A 7,132-nucleotide genomic window follows, 5' to 3' on the forward strand; every position below is an offset into this window, starting at 1 on the left:
GGACCGAGTCCCCCACAGATCAGGAGGTGGCTGAGGCTGGGGCTTTGCTAGCTGAAGTTGGACTGCTGAAGGAGAGGGGTCTGACTGCAGAGGCTGTGGTTGCTGATTTTGTTTTCAAGAACATTCAGCCGTTGAAGGACAGTGCTTACCCGGCTTATCTGTACCGAGGCCTAGCTGACTCAACTCGGGTTACCAACAGAAGAATTCCCTCTGTAGACTTGGTGAACCGACTTGAGAAGATTCTTAGAGGCAAGGTATCAAATGTTGGTGCCCCAGTGGCATACTCGGTCTGGAACCTGCCTCCTTCCAAAGCCTTCACTCGTTTTGTTTCGAATCCACCTGTTGCTGATGGCAGTTTGGGCCTTAGAGTGTGACCCTCTGCTGAAGAAGTTAACGCCTTGGTTGCCTCGCTCAGGGAAATTCCTGATGATGAACGGCAAGTCCACTTTGAGGTACCTTTGGATCCTAGTGACGCAGAAATAAGTGCTATGCTTGATTTGCTGGCTGAGGACTCTTCTGATGCTGCTCCTGCTAGGACGTTGGTGGTGGCGCCTCCCCCAGAAACTGATACAACCTTGGATATTCAGAAGTATGTCAGTGTTCGCCCAAGACGCCCTTCCCGAGCCCATCAACTTGATCCTCCTGCTGATGAGCAGAAAAAGAAAAAGAGACGTCTCTGGCGAGTATCTAGTTTGGATCGGGATGTTGGTCCTTCGGTTCCTGCTGCTAAAGAAGTGCCTGTTCCTAAATTTACTGACGCTGGCCCCAATGGGGTGCTCCACCTACTGCTGACCCCAATGGGGGTGCTCCACCTGCTGCTGACCCCAAAGGGTGTGCTCCATCTGCTGCTGACCCCAATGGGTGTGTTGTCTGTGTTGCTGATGAAAACGACGGGGAGGAAGAAGATGAGGTCCCTTTGACTCGGAAGAACAGTCGACAGTATGTCGCAAGTGGGGAAAGTAGTGGAGTTCCTTCTCCTGCTCTGTCTGCCCTCATTGGTCTACAAGAGTTGTCCCTGGCAAACTTTGATCAGACTCTTGAAGATATGGTTCCAGAAGACCTGCTGTCAGAGCCAGCGGATGATGGTGTGATGGAGGTTTGTGTTGATGTGCTCGACGCCGGGTTGGGATCATCCCGGGCAGCGTCCCGCGCCTCGTCGACCTTAGAGCGCGGTCTTGAGGGTCGGGAAACTGACTTGGATCGTCTTGCTCCCATGGAAGTAATTGAGGGACCCTCAGCCTTAGAGGTGGCTACTGCAGAGAACTTGGTCCTCAAGGATGGTGTTGACACTTGCCCAGCCCCCGAGGATGTTGCCGGGGATGACTCGGCTCGGGTGGGAAACGCAAGCCACTGCCCAGCCCCCGAGGGTACTGCCGGAGATGATCCGGCTCAAGTGGGTAGCGCAAACTATAGCCCAGCCCCTGAGGGTGTCCGAGCGGGGTCTCCCTCTTGTACTTCCATGGACGTTCACGCAGGATCTTCTCCGCGCTCCGGTTGCATGGTGGTAGCCCAAGCTTTGGGCCAGGGAGTCGCTTTAGAGGCTAGCGTTCCCGCTGACAAAGTTTTGGGCTCTGTTGATGGTACCGAGTTGGTCCCTGCTGGTTCATTGCAAGATGCTTCGGGTGGCGACCTTATGCCAGGTCGTCAATTGATCTCTCACGATTTGGGAGTCCCTTCGTTCTTCTCCAATCTCCAGGTACTGTGGTATATTCTGGCCTGACTTTTACACCATACAAACTGCTGTCAACACGCTCATATGTTCTCCATATCAGGCATTGGTGGACGAAATGGCTAGTCAACTGAGGTTGCAAGGTGCTTCTGTTCTAGAAGGAGCTTTATCTCTGGCACGTTGGAATCCGGTGTTGCTCCAACATCGTGTCTCTGATTTGGAGGCGACGAATGCTGGTTAGTACTCTTTTGCTTCTCTTTGTCTACCTTATTGAACTGCTTTACATTTTGACTCTTTTTGCTTGATTGTCTCTTGCTAGATATGGTTCGGCAGATTTCCATTCTTGAAGAAAAACATTCTCAAGGTCAGGCTGAATTGGTCCAGCGGTGTTCTGATTTTGAGGAAAAGTATTCTCAATGCCAGACTGAACTGGCCCAGGTCTCTGCTGCTCTAAATGACGCTAAAACGCTGAACTCTACTCTTCGCGCTCAGCTTGATTCTAAAAAGGTGACTTATGAAACTGTGCCTTGTATTGCTGTGTTCTTATTGCTCGCTTGATGTTTGAAGGAGTTGATTCTTGTTTGCAGGAAGAAAAAAGTGCCCTTGTCGCTTCTCGCGACAATCTTGACAGACTGTATCGTGATTCTAGCAACTCGTTGACCATCCTGGAGAGAAGCCGTCGCTTTACCATGGAGGAGTTAGACAATCATCGTTGTAAGCTGCAGGAATCCACAGATGATGTGATCCGTCTCAGGCAGTTGATATCGGCTAAGGATGCTGCTATCAAAGAACTCCGTGCTTCCAAGAAATCCATCGCCCAGGAGCTAGAGACCGCTCAATTGGCTGCCAAAGTTCTTGAAGAAACTTCCATTACTCTGAGAGCTCAGCGCGACAGAGCCATGGATAAAGCCATTCGTGCGGGGCGAATCTTGATGAGGAGACCCAGCGTGGTTGTTCCTGAAGACATAAGGGCTGACGTGAACGCTGCTCCTGATTCCTCAAGTAGCCCTTCTTCGTCGGTTGCTCCTGAGAAAGATATTGCGAAATAGAGAAATATTTTGCGTGCTTTGAGCGCGCGGTTAGCATGATCGAATATTTGTTAGAGGACACCAGTTCAGCATTTGAATGATATTGTTACTCTCCTATTGTTTTAGAATTCGACAGTACATAAATTTGCAGTAGTAAAGTGCTATGTGATGGTTTTGGAACTTGTTTACGGGATGTAGAAGTCACCCCTATATGAGTATTCGTAAGCATGCGAAATCGTCTTAAGTCGTTGCTGACTTGAATCGATCGCTTTTGTTAGTAGGGCATAGTGGTCACCCCGAGTTAAGTAAACGCGAGCGTGTTGCACCGCCTTAAGTCGTTGCCGACTTAAGCCGATTGCTCCGTTGGCAGGGCATAGTGGTCACCCCGAGTTAAGTAAGCGCGAGCATGTTGCACCGCCTTAAGTTGTTGCCGACTTAAGCCGATTGCTCCGTTGGCAGGGCATAGTGATCACCCCGAGTTAAGTAAGCGTGAGCATGTTGCACCGCCTTAAGTCGTTGCCGACTTAAGCCGATTGCTCCGTTAGCAGGGTATAGTGGTCACCCCGAGTTAAGTAAGCGCGAGCATGTTGCACCGCCTTAAGTCGTTGCCGACTTAAGCCGATTGCTCCGTTGGCAGGGCATAGTGGTCACCTCGAGTTAAGTAAGCGCGAGCATGTTGCACCGCCTTAAGTCATTGCCGACTTAAGCCGATTGCTCCGTTGGCAGGGCATAGTGGTCACCCCGAGTTAAGTAAGAATGCAAGTCAATCATGAACAAACTGAGTATTCTCGAAGCCTTTTTTATTGATGACATATTTCCCATTTTACAGAGTACATCGTCGTTCCGATAGCTTTTGAAATACAGCTAGGGATAAAATTTCCTGAGGTGTTCTATATTCCAGGAATTCCCAATTTCTGTGCCGTCCGTTTGAGTGAGACGATATGATCCCGGCCGGGTGACTTCTGCTACTATGAATGGTCCTTCCCAGAAGGGTGATAACTTGTGTCGTCCCTCCCCCGTTAGAATTCGGCGGAGGACAAGATCTCCTGCTGAAAAGGATCGTTGTCGCACGGCCTTGTCGTGATAGCGTCTCAGAGTCTGCTGGTACCGAGCCGATTGAATTACTGCGTTCAGCCGCTCTTCTTCGAGTACATCAACATCTTCCAGCCTAGTTGCTTCGGCCTCTGCTATGCTTTCAAAGATCAGCCTTGGTGCCCCAAACTTGAGATCGGCAGGCAGTACTGCTTCTGACCCATAGACCATGAAGAAAGGAGTGTTTCCATGCAGGGCTCGACTAGGTTGGGTTCTTAGGCTCCAAACGACGTAGGGCAATTCCCTTATCCACTTTCCTGCGAACTTCTCATTTTTATCGAAGACTTTTTTTCTAAATGCCTCCAATATCATCCCGTTAGCTCGTTCAACCTGCCCGTTGGCTCTCGGGTGTGCTACCGAAGCATACTTGACCTGAATGCTTTTTTGCTCGCAGAAATCGAAGAACTCTGAACTTGTGAAGTTGGACCCCAAGTCGGTTATGATACTGTTCGGTATTCCAAACCTGAATATTATGTCTTGTATGAATTCCACGGCTTTAGCTGAGGTTAAAGAAGCAATGGGTTTGAACTCTATCCATTTAGTGAATTTGTCGATTGCTACCAACACGTGAGTGTATCCTCCTTGAGCTTTCTTGAAAGGTCCAATCATATCTAATCCCCAGCATGCGAAGGGCCAAGTCACCGGTATGGTCTGCAGTTGCTGTGCTGGTAGTTGTTGTTGCTTTGACAAGTATTGGCAAGCTTCGCACCTCCGAACTAACTCGGCGGCATCACTTTTCGCTGTTGGCCAATAGAATCCCGACCTGAAGACCTTCCCGACTAGCGTCTTGGACGCTGCGTGTATTCCACATTGTCCAGCATGAACCTCATCCAGAAGTTGCTTCCCAGTAGACGATAGAATGCATTTCATGAAGATGCCTGATGCGCCCCTTCTGTATAGTGTCTCCCCAATGAGTGTGTAGTGAGCCGATTGTCTGGCGATGCGCTCGGCTGCACTTTTATCGTCTGGCTCCTCTTCATTCTTTATATATCTGATGATCGGCCTTCTCCAGTCATCAGAGCTTGACTCTGGTTGATTCACGATATTACACTCTTCTGCCTGATCCATTGAGATGCTTGGCTGTGGTATTTCTTGTACAAAGATTCCAGGTGGGACCTGAGTTCGACTGGATCCTAGCTTGGACAATACATCGGCTGCCGTGTTTCGATCTCTTTCTACATGATGAAATTCTAGGCCTTCAAATTTATCTTCCAGTTTTCGGACGGCAGTGCAATATTTTCCCATTGAATCATTCGAACAGTCCCATTCTTTGTTTATCTGGCTTATGACTACCAAAGAATTTTCGTATACCATTAGTCTCTTGATGCCTAATGATATAGCGATGTTTAGTCCATGGATCAGAGCTTCATACTCGGATGCATTGTTAGAGGCTGGAAATAACAACTGGAGGGCATATTTGAGGTGCTCGCCTCCAGGTGCGATGAAGAGAATTCCCGCGCCTGCTCCCTGCAGCTTCAGCGAGCCATCAAAATACATCCACCATACTTCTGCAGTTTCTGGGTTTTCTGGTACTTGTTGTTCAGTCCATTCTGATACGAAGTCAACCAATGCTTGGGTTTTAATGGCAGTGCGAGGTCGAAATTCGATGTCATGAGATCCCAGTTCGCAGGCCCACTTGGCTATTCGGCCAATGGCTTCCTTGTTGTGAAGGATGTCCCCTATCGGAAAACCAGTGACTACTATGACTTTGTGGTCATCAAAGTAGTGACGTAGCTTGCGGGCAGTTAGAAGTACTGCGTATAATAGCTTCTGAACTTGAGGATACTTTTTCTTCGAGGGACCCAGAACTTCACTGATGAAATAAACAGGATGTTACACTGGGTAGGCATGTCCTTCTTCTGCTCGCTCGACTACCAACGCGGTGCTTACCACATGAGTCGTGCAAGAGATATACAGCAGCAGATCTTCAGCTCGTTGAGTTGATGTGGCTCGCCGTGGTGGTTTCAGTACTGGTGGGGTTGTCAAGAATTTCTTCAGTGCATCTAGGGCTTCCTGTGCTTCTGAAGTCCACTGAAACTTGTCCACTTTCTTGAGTAGCTTGTAAAATGGTAAACCTTTTTCTCCCAGCCTGGATATAAATCTGCTCAGGGCTGCCATACATCCGGTAAGTCGCTGGACCTTCTTTTGTGATCGTGGAGCTTCCATTTTCATGATAGCTTCAATCTTATCCGGATTAGCTTCAATTCCCCGGTGGCTGACAATAAATCCGAGTAGCTTCCCTGCTGGTACCCCAAAGACACATTTTTCGGGATTAAGTTTCCATCGATATCGCCGTAGACTGTTGAAAACTAGCTGTAAGTCTTCGATGAAGTTTTCCGAGTTCTCTGTTTTGATTACCACGTCATCCACGTAGGCTTCCACTCGCTTGCCCCAGTGATCGGCTAAGCATGTTTGAATGGCCCTCTGATAAGTCGCTCCAACGTTTTTGAGGCCAAACGGCATGGAGGTATAGCAGAAAGCACCGAATGGAGTGATGAACGCTGTTTTTTCCTCGTCTTCCTTTGCCAAACTGATTTGATGATATCCGGAATAGCAGTCCAGAAAAGACAACACAGAACATCCAGCGGTGGAGTCTACCACCTGATCTATCCTAGGGAGCCCAAAGGGATCCTTTGGACAATGTTTGTTGAGATCTGTATAGTCGACGCACATGTGCCAATCCACTTTATTCTTTTTGAGTACAAGAACAGGGTTGGCTAACCACTCGGGATGTAACACCTCTCTAATAAACCCAGCCGCGACCAAGTGAGCCAACTCAGCGCGAATGGCCTCTCTTTTGTCGGGCGTGAAGCGACGTAGTTTTTGCCGGATCGGCCTTGCCTGGGGGTAGACCTTCAGTTTGTGCTCGACCAGTTCTCTCGGGACTCCCGGCATATCCGCAGGTTGCCATGCGAATACGTCTCGGTTGTCTTGCAGAAACCGGACGAGCGCGCCTTCCTATTTATCGTCCAGGCTGGAGCTGATGATGGCAGTCTTGCGTTCATTAGCAAACCCTAGGTTGATCCTTTTAGTTTCTTCGATCGGCCGCATAGAGGTCACGGCTTGAGCTTCGTTCGCCGGTGCTGTAAGGTCTTCCTCAGGCTTAGAGTTCGCCTGCGCTGAAGAAGTCGCCGACGGTTTGGTGGTCAGGGCCGCTTGGATGGCTACTCGGAAACATTCTGCGGTGCCTTGGAAGTCAGCGCGCATAGTTATGATTCCTTGTGGTCCTGGCATCTTCAGTATCATGTACGTGTAATGCGGGATGGCCATGAATTTTGCCAATCCTGGCCTCCCGATGATGGCGTTGTACCCGCAGTCGAAGTTTGCCACTTCGAACCTCAGG

Source organism: Zea mays, chromosome 1 (genome assembly GCF_902167145.1).
Source record: "Zea mays cultivar B73 chromosome 1, Zm-B73-REFERENCE-NAM-5.0, whole genome shotgun sequence".
In the NCBI taxonomy this organism is placed as follows: Eukaryota; Viridiplantae; Streptophyta; class Magnoliopsida; order Poales; family Poaceae; genus Zea; species Zea mays.